Here is a 23,021-nt window from a genome sequence, read left to right as displayed (position 1 = left end):
AACCGTGAAGCATGGAGGTGGAAACATCATTCTTTGGGGATGCATTTTTGCAAAGGGGACAGGACGACTGCACCGTATTGAGGGGAGGATGGATGGGGCCATGTATCGCGAGATCTTGGCCAACAACCTCCTTCCCTCAGTAAGAGCATTGAAGATGTGTCGTGGCTGGGTCTTCCAGCATGCAACGACCCGAAACACACAGCCAGGGCAACTAAGGAGTGGTTCCGTAAGAAGCATCTCAAGGTCCTGGAGTGGCTTAGCCAGTCTCCAGACCTGAACCCAATAAAAAATCTTTGGAGGGAGCTGAAAGTCCGCATTGCCCAGCGACAGCCCCGAAACCTGAAGGATCTGGATAAGGTCTGTATGGAGGAGTGGGCCAAAATCCCTGCTGCAGTGTGTGCAAACCTGGTCAAGAACTACAGGAAATGTATGAACTCTGTAATTGTAAACAAAGGTTTCTGTACCAAATATTAAGTTCTATGCTTTTCTGATGTATCAAATACTTATGTCATGCAATAAAATGCAAATGAATTACTTAAAAATCATACAATGTGGTCCTACTTCCGGCGCCGACAGAGATGGCCGCCTCGCTTCGCGTTCCTAGGAAACTATGCAGTTTTTTGTTTTTTTACGTGTTATTTCTTACATTAGTACCCCAGGTCATCTTAGGTTTCATTACATACAGTCGAAAAGAACTACTGAATATAAGATCAGCATCAACTCACCATCAGTACGACCAAGAATATGTTTTTCGCGACGCGGATCCTGTGTTCTGCCTTACAAACAGGACAACGGAGTGGATCCTATGCAGCGACCCAAAAAAATGACTCCGAAAGAGAGGGAAACGAGGCGGTCTTCTGGTCAGACTCCGGAGACGGGCACAGCGCGCACCACTCCCTAGCATTCTTCTTGCCAATGTCCAGTCTCTTGACAACAAGGTTGATGAAATCCGAACAAGGGTAGCATTCCAGAGGGACATCAGAGACTGTAACGTCCTTTGCTTCACTGAAACATGGCTCACTGGAGAGACGCTATCCGAAGCGGTGCAGCCAACGGGTTTCTCCACACATCGCGCTGACAGAAACAAACATCTTTCTGGGAAGAAGAGGGGCGGGGGCGTATGCCTCATGGCCAACGTGACATGGTGTGATGAAAGAAACATACAGGAACTCAAATCCTTCTGTTCACCTGATTTAGAATTCCTCACAATCAAATGTAGACCGCATTATCTACCAAGAGAATTCTCTTCGATTATAATCACAGCCGTATATATCCCCCCCCAAGCAGACACATCGATGGCTCTGAACGAACTTTATTTAACTCTTTGCAAACTGGAAACAATTTATCCGGAGGCTGCATTCATTGTAGCTGGGGATTTTAACAAGGCTAATCTGAAAACAAGACTCCCCAAATTTTATCAGCATATCGATTGCGCAACCAGGGGAGGAAAGACCTTGGATCATTGTTACTCTAACTTCCGCGACGCATATAAGGCCCTGCCCCGCCCCCCTTTCGGAAAAGCTGACCACGACTCCATTTTGTTGATCCCTGCCTACAGACAGAAACTAAAACAAGAGGCTCCCACGCTGAGGTCTGTCCAACGCTGGTCCGACCAAGCTGACTCCACACTCCAAGACTGCTTCCATCACGTGGACTGGGAGATGTTTCGTATTGCGTCAGATAACAACATTGACGAATACGCTGATTCGGTGTGCGAGTTCATTAGAACTTGCGTTGAAGATGTCGTTCCCATAGCAACGATTAAAACATTCCCTAACCAGAAACCGTGGATTGATGGCAGCATTCGTGTGAAACTGAAAGCGCGAACCACTGCTTTTAATCAGGGCAAGGTGTCTGGTAACATGACCGAATACAAACAGTGCAGCTATTCCCTCCGCAAGGCTATCAAACAAGCTAAGCGCCAGTACAGAGACAAAGTAGAATCTCAATTCAACGGCTCAGACACAAGAGGCATGTGGCAGGGTCTACAGTCAATCACGGACTACAGGAAGAAATCCAGCCCAGTCACGGACCAGGATGTCTTGCTCCCAGGCAGACTAAATAACTTTTTTGCCCGCTTTGAGGACAATACAGTGCCACTGACACGGCCTGCAACGAAAACATGCGGTCTCTCCTTCACTGCAGCCGAGGTGAGTAAGACATTTAAACGTGTTAACCCTCGCAAGGCTGCAGGCCCAGACGGCATCCCCAGCCGCGCCCTCAGAGCATGCGCAGACCAGCTGGCCGGTGTGTTTACGGACATATTCAATCAATCCCTATACCAGTCTGCTGTTCCCACATGCTTCAAGAGGGCCACCATTGTTCCTGTTCCCAAGAAAGCTAAGGTAACTGAGCTAAACGACTACCGCCCCGTAGCACTCACATCCGTCATCATGAAGTGCTTTGAGAGACTAGTCAAGGACCATATCACCTCCACCCTACCTGACACCCTAGACCCACTCCAATTTGCTTACCGCCCAAATAGGTCCACAGACGATGCAATCTCAACCACACTGCACACTGCCCTAACCCATCTGGACAAGAGGAATACCTATGTGAGAATGCTGTTCATCGACTACAGCTCGGCATTCAACACCATAGTACCCTCCAAGCTCGTCATCAAGCTCGAGACCCTGGGTCTCGACCCCGCCCTGTGCAACTGGGTACTGGACTTCCTGACGGGCCGCCCCCAGGTGGTGAGGGTAGGCAACAACATCTCCCCGCTGATCCTCAACACTGGGGCCCCACAAGGGTGCGTTCTGAGCCCTCTCCTGTACTCCCTGTTCACCCACGACTGCGTGGCCACGCACGCCTCCAACTCAATCATCAAGTTTGCGGACGACACAACAGTGGTAGGCTTGATTACCAACAACGATGAGACGGCCTACAGGGAGGAGGTGAGGGCCCTCGGAGTGTGGTGTCAGGAAAATAACCTCACACTCAACGTCAACAAAACTAAGGAGATGATTGTGGACTTCAGGAAACAGCAGAGGGAACACCCCCCTATCCACATCGATGGAACAGTAGTGGAGAGGGTAGCAAGTTTTAAGTTCCTCGGCATACACATCACAGACAAACTGAATTGGTCCACTCACACAGACAGCATCGTGAAGAAGGCGCAGCAGCGCCTCTTCAACCTCAGGAGGCTGAAGAAATTCGGCTTGTCACCAAAAGCACTCACAAACTTCTACAGATGCACAATCGAGAGCATCCTGGCGGGCTGTATCACCGCCTGGTATGGCAACTGCACCGCCCTCAACCGTAAGGCTCTCCAGAGGGTAGTGAGGTCTGCACAACGCATCACCGGGGGCAAACTACCTGCCCTCCAGGACACCTACACCACCCGATGTCACAGGAAGGCCATAAAGATCATCAAGGACATCAACCACCCGAGCCACTGCCTGTTCACCCCGCTATCATCCAGAAGGCGAGGTCAGTACAGGTGCATCAAAGCTGGGACCGAGAGACTGAAAAACAGCTTCTATCTCAAGGCCATCAGACTGTTAAACAGCCACCACTAACACTGACACTGACTCAACTCCAGCCACTTTAATAATGGGAATTGATGGGAAATGACGTAAATATATCACTAGCCACTTTAAACAATGCTACCTTATATAAATGTTACTTACCCTACATTATTCATCTCATATGCATACGTATATACTGTACTCTATATCATCGACGGTATCCTTATGTAATACATGTATCACTAGCCACTTTATACTATACTATGCCACTTTGTTTACATACTCATCTCATTTGTACATACTGTACTCGATACCATCTACTGTATCTTGCCTATGCTGCTCTGTACCATCACTCATTCATATATCCTTATGTACATATTCTTTATCCCCTTACACTGTGTACAAGACAGTAGTTTTGGAATTGTTAGTTAGATTACTTGTTATTACTGCATTGTCGGAACTAGAAGCACAAGCATTTCGCTACACTCGCACTAACATCTGCTAACCATGTGTATGTGACAAATAAAATTTGATTTGATTTGATGTGATTTTCTGGATTTTTGATTCCGTCTCTCACAGTTGAAGTGTACCTATGATAAAAAATTACAGACCTCTACATGCTTTGTAAGTAGGAAAACCTGCAAAATCGGCAGTGTCTCAAATACTTATTCTCCCCACTGTACCACACCCCCTCGGGCCTTATTGCTTTAATATCCCACACCCCCTCGGGCCTTATGCTGCGTTCATATTCATAACCAAGTGGAAAGCTGGAATTTACCGCATACGACTGGGAAAAATCCAGTTGAACGGCCTTCCAACTGGGAAACTCGTCTATCATCCCTGTGCTCAGTTCCCCAATTGCACCTCTCTAATGTCATTGTCAACAAAAAAAGATGGCAAGGCGGCATCTTCAGAAATGATTGTTTATTGTAATAACTAAATACAAATTATTTATAAAACATTTATTCTGTTCATCTTCCTTTTGAGTTAGAGAGTCAAAGCAACTCTGGATCTAAACTCATCAAAAAAAGAAACGTCCCCTCACTGTCAACTGCATTTATTTTCAGCAAACTTAACATGTGTAAATATTTGTATGAACATAACAAGATTCAACAACTGAGACAAAAACTGAAAAAGTTCCACAGACATGTGACTAACAGAAATGGAATAATGTGTCCCCGAACAAAGGGGGAGTCAAAATCAAAAGTTACATTCGGTATCTGATGGCGCCACCAGCTGCATTAAGTACTGCAGTGCATCTCCTCCTCATGGACTGTACCAGATTTGCCAGTTCTTGCTGTGAGATGTTACCCCACTCTTCCACCAAGGCACCTGCAAGTTCCCGGACATTTCTTGGGGGAATGGCTCTAGCCCTCACCCTCCGATCCAACAGGTCCCAGACATGCTCAACGGGATTGAGATCCATGCTCTTCGCTGGCCATGGCAGAACACTGACATTCCTGTATTACAGGAAATCACGCACAGACCGAGCAGTATGGCTGGTGGCAATTGTCATGCCAGGATGAGCCTGCAGGAAGTGTACCACATGAGAGAGGATGATGTCTTCCCTGTAACGCACAGCGTTGAGATTGCTCAGTCCGATGATGTTGTGACACACCACCCTCACCCCTGGTGAGACAAAACCGCAACTCATCAGTGAAGAGCACTTTTTGCCAGTCCTGTCTAGTCCAGCGATGGTGGGTTTGTGCCCATAGGCGACGTTGTTGCCGGTGATGTCTGGTGAAGACCTGCCTTACAACAGGCCTACAAGCCCTCAGTCAAGCCTCTCTCAGCCTATTGCAGACAGTCTGAGCACTGATGGAGGGTTTATGCATTCCTGGTGTAACTCGGGCAGTTGTTGTTGCCATCCTGTACTTGTCCCGCAGGTGTGATGTTCGGATGTACCGATCCTGTGCAGGTGTTGTTACACGTGGTCTGCGACTACGAGGATGATCAGCTGTCCGTCCTGTCTCCCTGTAGCGCTGTCTTAGGCGTCCCACAGTACGGACATTGCAATTTATTGCCCTGGCCACATCTGCAGTGCTCATGCCTCCTTGCAGCATGCCTAAGGCACGTTCACGCAGATGAGCAGGGACCCTGGGCATCTATCTTTTGGTGTTTTTCAGAGTCAGTAGAAAGACCTCTTTAATTGCCTACCGTGTCTTAACGACCATTCCACAGGTGCATGTTCATTAATTGTTTATGGTTCATTGAACAAGCATGGGAAACAGTGTTTAAGCCCTTTACAATGAAGATCTGTGAAGTTATTTGGATTTGTATAAATTATCTTTGAAAGACAGGGTCTTGAAAAAGGGACGTTTCTTTTTTTGCTGAGTTTACGATCACAAGCCTTAAATGACCTCCATGTTTGATGGTATTTCCCAGTTCAAAACATGAATGCACCAAAGTCCTATTCACTTCTTCACAACCTTTAATTACCACCTCTCACTTGGTTATGAAAGCAGCATTAAATATACCACGGCTAAGGGCTGTTCTTTAACACCTCAATCACACCTACAGGGTTTTTGCACAAAATGGTACGGATTAGTGTCCAACAAAAGTTCAACATTCACGCCTCGATGACCCCGACAGCATCATTGCATTTTGGTACACCAGAAGTACATTCCCTTCCAATGGAACGCTGTGTTTGACTTGCACGGTTAATTGCAGTGCATTCTGTGTCACTAATATGTTGGATTTATCAAATGTATGCATTCAATTGTATGTGTAGACAGCTTGACAGAAATGGTAGCAGAAGGTCAATGTTTAATTTTTGTTGCACACATATCCAGATAATGCTGCATACAATTTTTTCAATGATGCTGTCTGTAGGTGTGATCTAGGAGTCACCTTCTGCAACTATTTCTGTCAAGCTGTCTACACATACAATTTGATGCATACATTCAATAAATACAACATATGCACCACACAGAATGCACTGCTACTGACTCTGCAACGCAATGCTGCAAGGCAAATGCAGTGTCGCATTGGAAATGAATGTACTTCTGGTGTACCAAAATGCAATGATGCTGTCAGTGTGATTGAGTCAGTTCTCTGCTTTGGGTGTATGGATAAAGCCATTACGCCTTGATCACACCGGTAGTGTAATGAGCAAAATGGTATGCAGCATCATATGGATATGTGTACAACAAAGTTCAACATTCACCTTCTGCTACCATTTCTGTCAAGCCGTCTAAGCACAGTTTGATGCATACAGTTAGATAATTCCTAGGTATGCACCACACAGAACAGAAAGCAGTGCAACGCTGTAGGGCAAATGCAGCTTTCCATTGGAAACTAATGTACTTATGGTGTACTAAAATGCAAAAACCTGTCGGTGTGATCAAGGCGTTAGCCGTGGTAGCCTATATTAGCCATATATCACAAACACCGAGGTGCCTTATTGACATTATAAACTAGTTAAACATAATTACAACAGTAAACAAGTATTTTTGCGTTATACCCGTGGTAAATTGTTTGACACACATGAATCAGCATCCAGGAATCAAAAGTACCCGGTTTAGAAACGCCCATTGAAGCGCGGAACGGGCAGACACGAGGACACACAAATAACCTAGCCAATCGCGTCACTCTTGACTTGTGTGTTGTGGTCGATGACCTACCTCGTTGAAGCGTTCTAGACGAGGTGAATGGATATTCACAATGCATCGACTGCTGGAGCGGTTTTGAAGTTACAATCGAAGACGGTGAGTTGCTACGTTTGTTAAAATTGTATTCATATCAACCGTTTTTTTTAATGCTTAACAACTTTGCGAGTTTCCTGTGGCGTTGACATTCTACATAATTGTCGATTTGAAGTTGACTTCTCGGCGGTGTTCTAATGTTTACATAGCTTCAACATAGACAGTGCGAGCGTCTTGGCTTCAGCGATAAATTCCGTCATTTTAACAGATTGACTGCATAAACAGCAAAAAACGTAATTATGTGACCAAACTTTGCATCTGCGCTGTATTTTAGTGGACATTGTTACAAGTAGTCCTTGTGCATAGCGATATGGTTTGTTTAACTTTGCAATTAGTGGTTTTTGTTTGACAAGTAAAAGAATCAAGAGTCTCAGCATCACTCTGTTACATGGAATTGGTAATTGTCAAAGCCCTCTGCCCCGGGTTGGGTTCAGAGGCTGGCGCAGCTGGCTGCCAGGCAGTCATTGACCAGGGAGGGTTTAGGCACTGAACAGCTGGGTACTGGGGGGGGGGGTCCACAGGGAGGGGACCAGGTGCAACATGTACACTACTTTAATTTGACTAAGTGTGTGTATGGTGGGCGGCCAGCATTTTGCAACCCTTTGACTTGGCTGTGCAAGTTTTAAAATGTATTGGTCGCCTTGGTTCACTCAACATCCTCTATTTTTATAGGAGGCTAAAGCCCTGATTTGGTCAAACGGTAAAGTATATTATCCTCATGATTAATGTAATGAAAGGGTCTGCCTGCCTTCCCCTGTAGGATAATGTTACCTGTTTTGCTGGGCCCTGCTGCTGTGTTGAGTGAGCCACTCTCTCCCATTTCTGATTATATAACAATTAGTTCTGATTGCATAACATTTTAAAATCCAATTGTGGGAAAACACCACTATCCTCTTGTCATGCTTGGAGAGGAGCGTCAGCTTTCTGTAGGTATACTTTTTACTTCTCAATTCTCAACTCAATAGCAACTACAGTGCATTTGGAAAGTGTTCAGACCCCTTGACTTTTTCCACATCTTATGTTACAGCCTTATTCCAAAATTGATGTTGTTAAATTATTCCCCTCAATCTACATACAATACCCCATAATGACAGCAAAAACAGATTTAGACATTTTTGCCAATTTGTTTGAAATAAACTGAAATATTACATTTACATAAGTATTCAGACCCTTTACTCAGTACTTTGTTGAAACCTTTGTCAGTGATTATAGCCTCGAGTCTTCTTGGGTATGACGCTACAAGCTTGGCACACCCCATTATTCTCTGCAGATCCTCTCAAGCTTTGTCAGGTTAGATGGGGAGCGTCGCTGCACAGATATTTTCAGGGTTTTCCAGAAATGTGCGATCAGGTTCAAGTCCGGGCTCTGGCTTGGCCAATCGAGGATATTCGGACACTTGTCTCGAAGCCACTCCTGCGTTGTCATGGCTGTGTGATTAGGGTTGTTGTCGTGTTGGAAGGTGAACTCGGCGCCCCAGCCTGAGGTCCTGTGCATTCTGAAGCAGGTTTTCATCAAGTATCTCTCTCTGTACTTTGCTACTTTCATCTTTCCCTCGATCCGGACTAGTGGTGCTGATGCTGCCACCATGCTTCACCTTAAGGATAGTGCCAGATTTCCTCCAGAGGTGACGCTTGGCATTCAGGCCAAAGATTCAATCTTGGTTTCATCAGACCAGAGAATCTTGTTTCTCTTGGTCTGAGAGTCCTTAGGTGCCTTTTGGCAAACTCCAAGCGGGTTCTCATGTGGCTACTGTCTGGCCACTCTACCATAAAGACCTGATTGGTGGAGTGCTGCAGAGATGGTTGTCCTTCTGGAAGTTTCTCCCATCTCAACAGAGGAACTCTGGAGCTCTGTCAGAGTGACCATTGGGTTCTTGGTCACCTCCCTGATCAAGGCCCTTCTCCCTCGATTACTCAGTTTGGCTGGGCGACCAGCTCTAGGAAGACTCTTGGTGGTTCCAAACTTCTTCCAATTAAGAATGATGGAGGCCACTGTGTTCTTGGGGACCTTCAATACTTGCAGACAGTTTTTTTTGTACTCTTTTCCAGATTTGTGCCTCGACACAATCCTGTCTTGGAGCTCTATGGACAATTCCTTTGACCCTCATGACTTGATTTTTGCTCTGACATGCACTGTCAACTGTGGGACCTTATATAGACAGGTGTGTGCCTTTCCAAATCATGTCCAATCAGTTGACTTTACCACAGGTGGACTCCAATCAAGTTGTAGAAACATCTCAAGGATGATCAATGGAAACAGGATGCGCCTGAGCTCAATTTCGAGTCTCATCAAAGGGTCTGAATACTTATGTAAGTAAGGTATTTCTGTTTTTTATTTTTTAATACATTTGCAAACATTTCTAATAACCTGTTTTCACTTTGTCATTATGGGGTGTCGATTGAGTAAAAAAAATGTATTTAATTGATTTTATAAGGCTGTAATGTAACAAAATGTGGAAAAAGTCAAGGGGTCTGAATACTTTCCGAAAGCACTGTGCTTTACAAACAAGATATTTGATATGGCTTTGCACATTGGTCATTGCGAGTGCATAGCCTCATTTGACGGTAGGCTACACCTGCAATTGAAATTTACATAAAATGTACTGTTTGACTAAAAAACCCTGGAGTCTATGTCCGCTCCCACGCGGAAATCTAATTAGCATAATAAAATCCCCATACAAATCTGTATTTTTAAGCTAGAGATGTTTTGATGTTGTCTTAATCCACTCCATCCACCGACGTTGCACTTCCGCATCTGTGGTGAAAGGTGACAGAGCTAAAGCAGTGTGTGACAGAGCTAAAGCAGTGTGTGACAGAGCTAAAGCAGTGTGTGACAGGGCTAAAGCAGTGTGTGACAGGGCTAAAGCAGTGTGTGACAGGGCTAAAGCAGTGTGTGACAGGGCTAAAGCAGTGTGTGACAGAGCTAAAGCAGTGTGTGACAGAGCTAAAGCAGTGTTTGTCAGACCATGCCACATCCAGAAAATCGGTCTTCTCACAAAATCGTCTGCAGCGTCCAAACGGTTTTGCCTACAAACTATTATGACCCCCTATGGAAAGATGTCACTCTCAGTTTTGCTCTATGACCGACTTGTCTGAAGTTTGTACAGCTGTTCTGACAACTTTTTTTGGGGGGGGGGGGGGGGGCTTATCTGTTCTATGTATTGAATATGTTGTTCAATGCATTTGCATGGGCTAATAGCAGTAAGGCCAAATTACATTTCATTTTTTATACTTCAAGGGGTTTTACAATTCAAAATGAAAATGTCTAAATGATCCTTGGTATGACCTTAAAACAATTGCATATACAGTGGCAAGAAAAGTATGTGAGTCCTTTGCAATTACCTGGATTTCTGCATAAATTGGTCATCAAATTTGATCTGATCAGTCACAACAATAGACAAACGGTGTGCTTACACTAATAACACACAAATTATTGTATTTTTCTTGCCTATATTGAATACATTATTTAAATATGCACAGTGTAGGTGGGAAAAAGTATGTGAACCCCAAGGCTAATGACTTCTCCAAAAGCTAATTGTAGTCAGCAAACCTGGAATCCAATCAATGAGACGAGATTGGAGCTGCTTTGGCCTCTAGCAAACTCACATTTAGAGTTTTTTTTAATCACAAGAAGCATTGCCTGATGTGAACCATGCCTTGAACAAAGGGATCTCAGAAGACCTAAGATTAAGAATTGTTGACTTGCTGGAAAGGGTTACAAAAGTATCTCTATAAGCCTTGATGTTCCTCACTCCACAGTAAGACAAATTGTCTATAAATGGAGAAAGTTCAGCTCTGTTGCTACTCTCCCTAGGAGTGGCCGTCCTGCAAAGATGACAGCATTCTGTGCTGTGCTCTTGCAAAGTGAGGTTAAAAAGAATCCTAGAGTCCTAGAGAGACTCTGAAACATGCTCTCTGTTGACGAGTATACGTTACTTAAAACACTAAAGAATGGTGTTCATGGGAGGACACCATGGAAGAAGCCACTGCTGTCAAAAAAAACATTGCTGCACGTCTGAAGTTTGCAAAAGTGCACCTGGATCTTCCACAGTGCTACTGGCAAAATATTCTGTGGACAGATGAAACTACAGTTGAGTTGTTTTGGAAGGAACACACAACACTATGTGTGGAGAAAAAAAGCCACAGCACACCAACATCAAAACCTCATCTCAACCTCATGGTGGAGGGAGCATCATGGTTTGGGGCTTCCTCAGGGCCTGGACAGCTTGCTATCATCGACGGAAAAATGATTTCCCAAGTTTATCAAGACGTTTTGTAGGAGAATGTTAGGCTATCAGTCCGCCAATTTGAAGCTCAACAGAAGTTTGGTGACGCAACCAGACAACCACCCGAAACACAGAAGTAAATTATCAACAGAATGGCTTCAACATAAGAAAATACGCCTTCTGGAGTGGCCCAGTCAGAGTCCTGACCTCAACCTGATTGAGATGCTGTGGCATGACCTCGAGCAGTTCACACCAGACATACCAAGAATATTGCTGAACTGAAAAAGTTTTGTAAAGAGGATTGGTCAAATTCCTCCTGACCGTTGTGCAGGGCTGATCTGCAACTACAGAAAACGTTTGGTTGAGGTTATTGCTGCCAAAGGAGGGTCAACCAGTTATTAAATCCAAGGATTCACATACTTTTTCCACCCTGCACTGTGAATGTTTACACTGTTCAATAAAGACATGAAAACATATACTTGTTTGTTATTAGTTTAAGCAGACTGTGTTTGTCTATTGTTGTGACCTAGATGAAGATCAGATCAAATTTGATGACCAATTTATGTAGATTTCCAGGTATTTCCAAAGGGTTCACATACTTTTTCTTGCCATTGTAGCTTAGTACAGCGGTTCCCAAACTTTTTATAGTCCCGTACCCCTTCAAACATTCAACCTCCAGCTGCGTACCTCCTCTAGCACGAGGGTCAGCGCACTCTCAAATGTTGTTTTTTGCCATCATTGTAAGCCTGCCCCACACACACACACACACACACACACAATGTTGTATTGGAGTGAGTCTCAGTCTTAAATAATTTTCCACACACAGTCTGTTCCTGTATTTAGTTTTCATGCTAGTGAGGGCCAAGAGTCCACTCTCTCGCATAGGTACGTGGTTGCAAAGGGCATCAGTCTTAACAGTGCAATATGCCAAGGCAGGATACTCTGAGTGCAGCCCAATCCAGAAATCTGGCAGTGGTTTCTGATTAAATTCAATTTTCACAGAACCGCTTGTTGCAATTTTGATGAGGCACTCTTGTTCAGATATCTATAAGTGGACTGGAGGCAGGGCATGAAAGGGATAACGAATCCAGTTGTTTGGGTCATCGGGTTTGGGAAAGTACCTGTGTAATTGTGCACCCAACTCACTCAGGTGCTTCGCTATACCACATTGACATTTGTCCGTAAGCTTGAGTTCATTTGCACACAAATCATACAATGTTGGAAAGACCTGTGTGTTGTCCTTGTTAATGCAGACAGAGTAGAGCTCCAACTTCTTATTCATAGCTTCAATTTTATTCTGCACATTGAATATAGTTACGGAGAGTCACTGTAATCCTAGATTCAGATCATTCAGGCGAGGGGAAAAAACATCACCCAGATAGGCCAGTCCTGTGAGAAACTCATCAGTCAAGTGGTCAGACAAGTGGAAATGATGGTCAGTAAAGAACTTTTAAGCTTGTCTCTAAATTCCCAAAAATATGTCAATACTTTGCCCCTTGATAACCATCGCACTTCTGTATGTTATAAAAGTGTTACATGGTCGCTGCCCATATCATTGCATAGTGTAGAAAATACACGAGAGTTCAGGGGCCATGCTTTAAAAAAGTTTACCATTTTCACTGTAGTGTCAAATGTCAGGGCTTAGTCTGTAGAGGGTAATTAATACATGGCTACTAGCAGTGGCTATTATCTTTGGAGTTTGATCTAGGTAATGAGTTATGAGTTTCCACTTAGGCCAACTCGGGTGATGAATTAGCCCCAAATAAATTTGCCTATGATATTATATCACATAAAGATGTAGTCAAATTCATCTCTATTTAACCAAAAATATATAATTCTGGAGCCTTATTTTAACAGTAAAATATAACAACAATAGCATAATTGTCTACCCACAATGCATTTCAATCACTGGAATAGGTTGCACATTAAAATACTTTGAATCACAACATAAGATGATGAAACAAAGTATTTATTCAATACCATCTCAGTATATTATACTTTTTAATAAAGCACTGAGAATGATACTCATATTTTCTATTGCGTGACAGCAGATTATATATATTTTTTTGGGTGCGACCAAATCATGGGCTGGTGCCACAAACTGAAAAACTTAGTGCCACGAGTGGGAAAATGTTAGTCTGGAGCCCTGTGTGGGTCCTCATTCCATCATGGCCACCTAATCATCCCCAGCTTCCAACTGGCTCATTCATCCCCCCTCCTCTCCCCTGTATCTATTCCCCAGGTCATTGCTGTAAATGAGGATGTGTTCTCAGTCAACTTACCTGGTAAAATAAGGATACATTTTTTTTTGGGGGGGGGGGGGGGGTGATTGATGCCTTGTCAAGGGTATTGGAGAGGAGCGGCAAGAATGACGGATAGGAAGAGGGAGGAAGAGGGATATGGTGACATGGAGTCATTTATCTGTGTGCTGGATCTGCCCAGCCAGTCACTACGGGAGACCAGAGGCACCTCAGGACAGTCTGTCTGTTTTAGCAGCGCTCTCTCTCTCTCTTCTGTGCCTTCATCTCTCATTCTCTCTTCCATCTCTTATTCTCTCTGTCTGACTTTCTCTGTGGTGTTTTTAAACACATGAGCATGTCTCATTAAAAAAAGAAAGTCTTTCATTCTGTCTGCCTCATTTACTGTCTTAAACCCCCGCAGCGCTCTCCCTGCCCGAACCCCCGCAGCGCTCTCCCTGCCCCAACACCCCCGCAGCGCTCTCCCTGCCCCAACACCCCTGCAGCGCTCTTTGTTTTCATCACTGTCCTTCCTCTCAGCCAATCTACCATACCACAACTTTCTTTCTTGTTCTTTCCTCCCATCCACCCTCTTCTCTGTCTTCGCCACCATATCGGTGCACAACTATATTTCCTCCCTCCATCTCATTCTCATGCTATCCAACTCACTTCCCTGTAGCATATATTCTCATGCTATCCAACTCACTTCCCTGTAGCATATATTCTCATGCTATCCAACTCACTTCCCTGTAGCATATATTCTCATGCTATCCAACTCACTTCCCTGTAGCATATATTCTCATGCTATCCAACTCACTTCCCTGTAGCATATATTCTCATGCTATCCAACTCACTTCCCTGTAGCATATATTCTCATGCTATCCAACTCACTTCCCTGTAGCATATATTCTCTTTTTTTACTTCATTCATTTGTCTTGTCATCTCTTTTTTTACTTCATTCATTTGTCTTTTCATCTCTTTTTTTACTTCATTCATTTGTCTTTTCATCTCTTTTTTTACTTCATTCATTTGTCTTGTCATCTCTTTTTTTACTTCATTCATTTGTCTTGTCATCTCTTTTTTTACTTCATTCATTTGTCTTGTCATCTCTTTTTTTACTTCATTCATTTGTCATCTCTTTTTTTACTTCATTCATTTGTCTTGTCATCTCTCTTTTGTATTTTCTTCCCTCTTTCATTCTCTCTCAATCTCAGATTGTCTCCCTCTTATCCACACTCTCTCTTATATTCTGTCTCTCACAGCTAAAGTTATGAGAATGTATTAAGGAGAGATGTTTAGTTAACAGACGGGGTTTAGTTAATAGCCCAATGGACCAGCTACTATCCCTCCTATTACAAGACTGAAGCCCAATAAACATGGGCATATCTATGTTATATCATTTATACAATTTCATTGTTATCATTTTATCTTTCAGGTGTCTGCTTAAATTTAGCATAAAGGTCCTGTCAGATTTGATTAATTTAATTGATTAGTTAGTAAAAAAAATGCGTATACACAAAGTACATATATTTTCATGACAGGGACAGAACAATGGTCAGTGACTTACAGTATTTCCGATGTGGTCCCTGAAGTCATGAGATGAATACTGTCTTTTCATGTGAGACTTGGCAGATGGTACCAGTTCTAGCTAGTTTGTTGTTTTAGTTGACATACTTGCATAGCTTTTCCACCAGGGCTGTATGTTAGCACAGCAGGAGGGCAGAATGTACAGTGTATGTGAAGATGTCAACGGGTGTATTATTGTTTTTCCTCCTCGAAGACTCATGCTTATATCTGGTGTTGCTTTTATATACAGTGGCGCACAAACACACAGCCATTGTAGGTGTTCAAACCAACTCTCTTGCTCTTTTTCTCTCTGTCTCTCTCTCTTTCGTCTGTATGTGTTTCTCTCTCTCTCTCTTTACTAACTGTTGAACAATGATTGAGTGCACAAAATCACCTGGCATGAAATGTTGCACCTATGACAGAGTTATGGCTGCCTGCAAGACTATACTACATGACCAGATGTATGTGGACACCCCTTCAAATTAGTAGATTCGGCTATTTCGGCCAAACCCGTTGCTGACAGGTGTATAAAATCGAGCACACCGACATGCAATCTCCATAGACAAACATTGACAGTAGCATGACCTTACTGAAAAGCGACTTTCAATGTGGCACCGTCATAGGATTCCAACAAGTCAGTTTGTAAACATTCTGCCCTGCTAGAGCTGCCCCAGTCAACTGTAAGTGTTGTTATTGTGAAGTGAAACGTCTAGGAGCAACAGCGGCTCAACCGCAAAGTGGTAGGCCACACAAGCTTACAGAACGGAATGCCGAGTGCTGAAGCACGTAGCGTGTACACATCTGTCCTCAGTTGCAACACTAATTTATTCTCATACACAGAGAATCAAAAAAATATTTAGTGACGTCAGTTCTCATTTGCATTTTGATGACTGAGGCGACCCCCACCTCAAGCTACTCTTAAAAAAACAGCATGGCTACCACAGCAATCTGCAGCGATACACCATCCCATCTGGTTTGGGCTTAGTGGGACTATCATTTGTTTTTCAACAGGACAATGACCCAACACCTCCAGGCTGTGTAAGGGCTATTTGACCAAGAAGGAGAGTGATGGAGTGCTGTATCAGATGACCTGGCCTACACAATCACTCAACCTCAACCCAATTGAGATGGTTTGGGATGAGTTGGACCGCATAGTGAAGGAAAAGCAGCCAACAAGTGCTCAGCATATGTGGGAACTCCTTCAAGACTGTTGGAAAAACATACCAGGTGAAGCTGGTTGAGAGAATGCCAAGAGTGTGTAAAGCTGTCATCAAGGCAAAGGTTTGGCCACTTTGAATAATCTAATATTTAAAATATATTTTGAAATAACACTTTTTGGGGGGGGGGGTAATTCATAGTTTTGATGTCTTCACTATTATTCTACAATGTAGAAATGGTAAAAATAAAGAAACCCTTGAATGAGTAGGTGTGTTCTAACTTTTGACTTGTACTATAGTGTGTGTGTGTGTGTGTGTGTGTTGGACTAGTAATCAAAAGGTTGCTTGAATCCCCGAGCTGACAAGGTAAACATCTGTCGTTCTGCCCCTGAACAAGGCAGTTAACCCACTGTTCCTAGGCCGTCATTGAAAATAGGAATTTGTTCATAACTTGCCTAGTTAAATAAAGGTAAATAAATGTGCGTGTTGCAGTGTGATCTGGAATGTGTGTAATGCTGCAAAATGATTTACTGTGTGATCCAATACCAGTGTGTGTGATTGTGTGTACTCTGTAAGTAGGCTATACCTCATGTATGTGAATGACTGTGGTTTGCCATGTCTGGGGTGTATGTATTCATTATGTACAGTGTGGTTTCATAATGTCTCTGTGTTCTTCTAACACACAGAGACTTACAGTGCCTTCAGAAAGTATTCAGACCCCTTGACTTTTTTGACATTTTCTTATGTTACAGCCTTATTCTTAAATTGCTTAAATAAAAAAAATATAATGTAATATACACACAATACCCGATAATAACAGTGAAAACAGGTTTTTATAAATTTTTGCAAATGTATTAAATATAAAAACCGATACCCTATTTACATAAGTATTCAGACCTTTTGCTAAGCGACTCAAAATTGAGCTCAGGTGCATCCTGTTTCCATTGATCATCCTTGATGTTTCTACTAGAGGTCGACCGATTAATCGGTTTTCATAACAATCGGAAATTGGTATTTTTGGGCGGCGATTTGCCCATATTTGATTTATTTATTTATTTTATTTTATTATTATATTTTTTGACCTTTTATTTAACTAGGCAAGTCAGTTAAGAACACATTCTTATTTTCAATGACGGCCTAGGAACGATGGGTTAACTGCCTCGTTCAGGGGCAGAACAACAGATTTTCACCTTATCAGCTCGGGGGACCCGATCTTGCAACCTTAACTAGTCCAACGCAATAACGACCTGCCTCTCTCTCGTTGCACTCCACAAGGAGACTGCCTGTTACGCGAATGCAGTAAGCCAAGGTAAGTTGCTAGCTAGCATTAAACTTATCTTTATAAAAAACAATCAATCATAATCACTAGTTAACTACACATGGTTGAGGATATTACTAGATATTATCTAGCGTGTCCTGATTTGCATATAGTCTGATAGGGCATATAAGTATCTGACTGAGTGGTGGTGGGCAGAAGCAGGTGCGTAAACATTCATTCAAACAGCACTTTTGTGCGTTTTGCCAGCAGCTCTTCGTTGTGCGTCAAGCATTGCGCTGTTTATGATTTCAAGCCTATCAACTCCCGAGATGAGGCTGGTGTAACCGAAGTGAAATGGCTAGCTAGTTAGCACGTGCTAATAGCGTTTCAAACGTCACTCGCTCTTTGCCTTCTAGTAGTTGTTCCCCTTGCTCTGCATGGGTAACGCTGCTTCGATGGTGGCTGTTGTGTTGCTGGTTCGAGCCAAGGGAGGAGCGAGGAGAGGGACGGAAGCTATACTGTTACACTGGCAATACTATAAGAACATCTAATAGTCAAAGGTTAATGAAATACAAATGGTATAGAGAGAAATAGTCCTATAATAACTACAACCTAAACCTTCTTACCTGGGAATATTGAAGACTCATGTTAAAAGGAACCACCAGCTTTCATATGTCTTCATGTTCTGAGCAAGGAACTGAAACGTTAGCTTTCTTACATAGCACATATTGCACTTTTACTTTCTTCTCCAACACTTTGTTTTTGCATTATTTAACAAATTGAACATGTTTCATTATTTACTTGAGGCTAAATTGATTTTATTGATGTATTATATTAAATAAAGTGTTCATTCAGTATTGTTGTAATTGTCATTATTACAAATACATTTTAAAAATCGACCGATTTTTAATCGGTATAGGCTTTTTTGGTCCTCCAATAATCGGTATCGGCGTTGAAAAATCATAATCGTTCGACCTCTAGTTTCTACAACTTAATCAGACTCCACCTGTGGTCAATTCAATTGATTGGATATTTGGTATTTTATTAGGATCCCCATTGTTGCAAAAGCAGCAGCTACTCTTCCTGGGGTCCACACAACATGAAACATAATACAGAACATCATTAGACAAGAACCGTTCAAGGACAGAACTACATAGCCTACATATCAATACACACTAACTATCTAGGTCAAATATGGGAGAGGCGTTGTGCCGCGAGGTGTTGCTTTATCTGTTTTTTGAAACCAGGTTTGCTGTTTATTTGAGCAATATGAGATGGAAGGAAGTTCCATGCAATAAGGGCTCTATATAATACTGTATGTTTTCTTGAATTTGTTCTGGATTTGGGGACTGTAAAAATACCCCTGGTGGCATGTCTGGTGGGATATGTGTGTGTCAGAGCTGTGTATAAATTGACAATGCAAACAATTTGGGATTTTCAACACATTGCATCACTTTTTACAAGAAACAGTCAGTCTCTCCTCAACTCTTAGCCAAGAGAGACTGGCATGCATAGTATTTATATCAACCCTTACAATTAAGAGCAAAACGTGCCGCTTTGTTCTGGGCCAGATGCAGCTTAACTAGGTCTTTCCTTGCAGCACTGGACCACACGACTAGACAATCATCAAGATTAGACAAAACTAGAGCCTGCAGGACTTGCTTTTTGGAATGTGGTGTCATCTTTTTATTAAGGCTAGACCTCCCCATCTTTGCAACCATTGAATCTATATGTTTTGACCATGACATTTTCCAATCTAAGGTAACACCAAGTAATTTAGTCTCCTCAACTTGTTCAACAGCCACACCATTCATTACCAGATTCAGCTGAGGTATAAAACTTAGGGAATGATTTGTAACAAATACAAATGTTCTTAGTTTTAGAGATGTTCAGGACCAGTTTATTACTGGCCACCCATTCCATAACAGACTGCAACTCTTTTAAGGGTTTCAGTGACTTCATTAGCTGTGTTTGCTGATGCGTATATGGTTGAATCATCAGCATACATGGACACACATGCTTTGTTTAATGCCAGTGGCAGGTCATTGGTGAAAAGAGTAGAGGACCATGATTTGGAAAGGCACACACCTGTCTATATGATGTCCCACAGTTGACCGTGCATGTCAGAGCAAAACCAAGCCATGAGGTCGAAGGAATTGTCCGTAGAGCTCCAAGACAGGATTGTGTACAGGCACACATCTGGGGAAGAGTACAAAAACATCTGCAGCATTGAAGTTCCCCAAGAACCCAGTGGCCTCCATCATTCTTAAATGGAAGATGTTTGGAACCACCAAGACTCTTCCTAGAGCTGGCCACCCGGCCAAACTGAGCAATTGGGGAGAAGGGCCATGATCAGGGAGGAGACCAAGAACCTGATGATCACTCTGATAGAGCTCTACAGTTACTCTGTGGAGATGGATGAAACTTCCAGAAGGACAACCATCTCTGCAGCACCAATCAGGCCTTTTATGGTAGTTTGGCAAAAGGCACCTAAAAACTCAGACCATGAGAAACAAGATTCTCTGGTGTGGTGAAACCAAGATTGAACATTTTGGCCTGAATGCCAATTATCACGTCTGGAGGAAACCTGGCACCATCCTTACAGTGAAGCATGGAAGTAGCAGCATCATGCTGTGGGGATGTTTTTCAGTGGCAGGGACTGGGAGACTCGTCAGGATTGAGGGAAAGATGAAAGGAGCAAAGTACAGCGAGATCCTTGATGAAAACCTGCTCCATAGCGCTCAGTCCCAGTCTGAGGTCCTAAGGTTCACCTTTCAACAGGTCAACGACTCTAAGCACACAGCCAAGACAACACCGAGTGGCTTCGGGACAAGTCTCTGAATGTCCTCGAGTGGCCCAGCCAGAGCCCGGACTTGAACCCGATCGAACGTCTCTGGAGAGACAGAGCTTGAGAGGATCTGCAGAGAAGATTTGGAGAAACTCCCCAAATACAGGTGTCTTTGACAGTAACACCATATGACCGTGTTGATGTTATCTCTTAGCACTGTGTGATTTGAGATTAACAGGACACATGATCCAGCAGTACCGTATATATCCTAATGTCCATCTTTTTAACCCTGGCTGTATCATGAAAGTGTTTATAGTCATGAATATTTAGATCTAAAGAGAAGATGACGGTGGAGACTCGTGGCTGGACTGCAGGGGTGGAAGTACACACGCACTCGCTCACGCCCTGCCACACACACACACACACACACACGCACTCGATCACGCCCTGCCACATGCACACACACACACCTTGCCACCAGTCAGTAGTAGGCAATGGATGATGCACCTGGTTTAGGGCAGCAGCTGGTTCTATCTGCTCCCTACTGTTAGACAATGAGGAGATGACAGAGGAGGGTGTTTGTCTGGAGAGTGAACGAGACGGGGACCAGCATATAAGACTTCTCATAGTTGGGATGATGATGATGATAATAACCCATTAATAATCTTCCCATATGTTAGCCTACATTAGTCTACCACGCACGTACGTATACACACACACCTTGCGTAACACACATGCAGACCAGATGTGTTGTGACGTCCTGTTAAAGAGTATGTTGGGGTGGAAGCTGTCATGGGAGAGTGCCTTTGATTAGTCTAGGACCAGCAGCCCTGTCTAAGATTTTTCAGAGAGGGAAGGGAAGAGATGCAGAAGCAATGTTCACAGTAAGAATGCAATAAGTTCAGTAGACTTGTGTCTGTAAGTGAATGATAAAGAATTAACTGCTATTTTATTACAGAATGATCTGATTTCGATATGATGACGATCTTGGCTATTATCTTAATTTTCGATGAAATAGGCCTATAATGTTCCAGAGATTAACATAAACACACATTCTCTCTCCTCTCACTGTGGGGCGTACTCGCATAGTGTTAAAAAAGACTGAGGACTCCAAGATATTATGTAATCCCAATTAGCACTGAATATTCTCTTTACGAGGAAGACTTGTGTGGCGTAACTGGGCATGTGTAACTGTGTGGTTTGAGCTAGGGGAATTAATTTTTAAACGTTAAAATGTTTAAACAAAGTTGGGATCCTTATCGTTAAGAAAAATCACTAACCGAAAAACTTTGTCCCCCACCACATTAAAATCACAGTGCCATTATCACAAAACCATTATTTTCTGTGTTATAGCCTAACTAGATGATAGGCTATGAAGGTCTGGGGAAAGTTTTCATAACTAGAGGATAAGGCAAACTTTAGACTACTTGTTGGAATTTGCGAGGCATGCAAGACAATTAAGACATTATGACATGCAGATTACCAAGACAAATGTGCACGGTTCTGCCTGCCCCCTCCCCTCTCTCCCTTGCAGTGCAAAATAAATGTACACGCACGTTATTCAATCATTGCAATTAGGGATACATGATATGTCAGTGAACATATCGGAATCGTACGATATTAGCTAAAAATGCCACCATCGGTATCGGCCGATGTCTAGTTTAACGCCGATGTGCAAAACCAATGTCAAAGCTAATGAGCATGACGCCACGTAAACTTTTGGGCTACGCGTGCTACACAGCATTCCCAACCTAGCCCACAATGTCTGCTGTGTGGATTGAGCAGTCATTTGAAAGAGTAACAACATTTCAGCGAGACAACTCAAAGACGAAATCCATTAAAGCCAAGATAATGGAATTCATTGCCCTTGACAATCAACTGTTCTCTGTCGTGGGTGATGTTGGCTTTCGCTGACTGGTCGAGCACCGATACACATTACCAAGGGCGCTATTTTTCAGATGTTGCCCTACCGGAGTTACACAGTAATAGCGTCATTGCTATTAGCTTCACGACAAACGATACTATGGAACACCGTTTGTCTCTTTTGCATGTCAAAAAAGATACACTAGCGCTGTTCAAAGAAGTCAGCAAACACCGGCCACGAACGATGTGTTTACAATACCGCGTTGGTAATAAAGCATAATTTGTTCGACCGCGACTTCTGGGGTAGCTAGCTTTAGTTTGGTACCTAGCTAGCACCAATACAACCAGCCTGAAAACAACCAGTAGAAACTGCAGTTATTTTCATTATTCTTAGCAATGATTTAGGAATCCTTTTAAGTATTGCCTAGGTTGCCACTTGTTGTACGCCTATTGAACTTCAGTTTAAAGAAAATAAATGGCTCGCCAGCTACTTAGCTTTGGGCAACAGGGTTAATGTTATAAGCAGCCAGCTAGCTTCATTCATATATTTTTATGTACATATTCTTATTAATTCCTTTACACTTGTTATTAAGACAGTTGTTGTGAAATTGTTAGATTCCTTGTTATATTACTGCATGGTCGGAACTAGAAGCACAAGCATTTCGCTACACTCGCATTAAAATCTGCTAACCATGTGAATGTGACAAATAAAATTGGATTTGATCTGGCTAGTGAGGCTTGACCAGACTGGGT

General features: G+C 43.0%; 1 protein-coding gene across 2 annotated transcripts in view; it reads left to right on the top strand.

Annotated features, from left to right (window-relative positions):
- The first annotated feature begins 6,711 nt into the window (after window positions 1-6,711).
- Window positions 6,712-23,021, top strand: part of LOC110508890 (SPRY domain-containing SOCS box protein 4) — a 121,799-nt gene continuing 105,489 nt past the window's right edge. Inside the window, exon 1 of one of the 2 annotated variants that reach the window (XM_021589783.3) lies at window positions 6,712-7,177. The gene's annotated coding sequence lies outside the window, so the exon portion shown is untranslated. The remainder of the gene's footprint in view (window positions 7,178-23,021) is intronic. The other variant, XM_021589784.3, reaches the window with a different exon arrangement.

The sequence above is a fragment of the Oncorhynchus mykiss genome, chromosome 28 (assembly GCF_057628025.1).
Source record: "Oncorhynchus mykiss isolate SJ-2025 chromosome 28, ASM5762802v1, whole genome shotgun sequence".
NCBI classification, from domain to species: Eukaryota; Metazoa; Chordata; class Actinopteri; order Salmoniformes; family Salmonidae; genus Oncorhynchus; species Oncorhynchus mykiss.
This window is presented reverse-complemented; position numbering and strand designations above follow the sequence as displayed.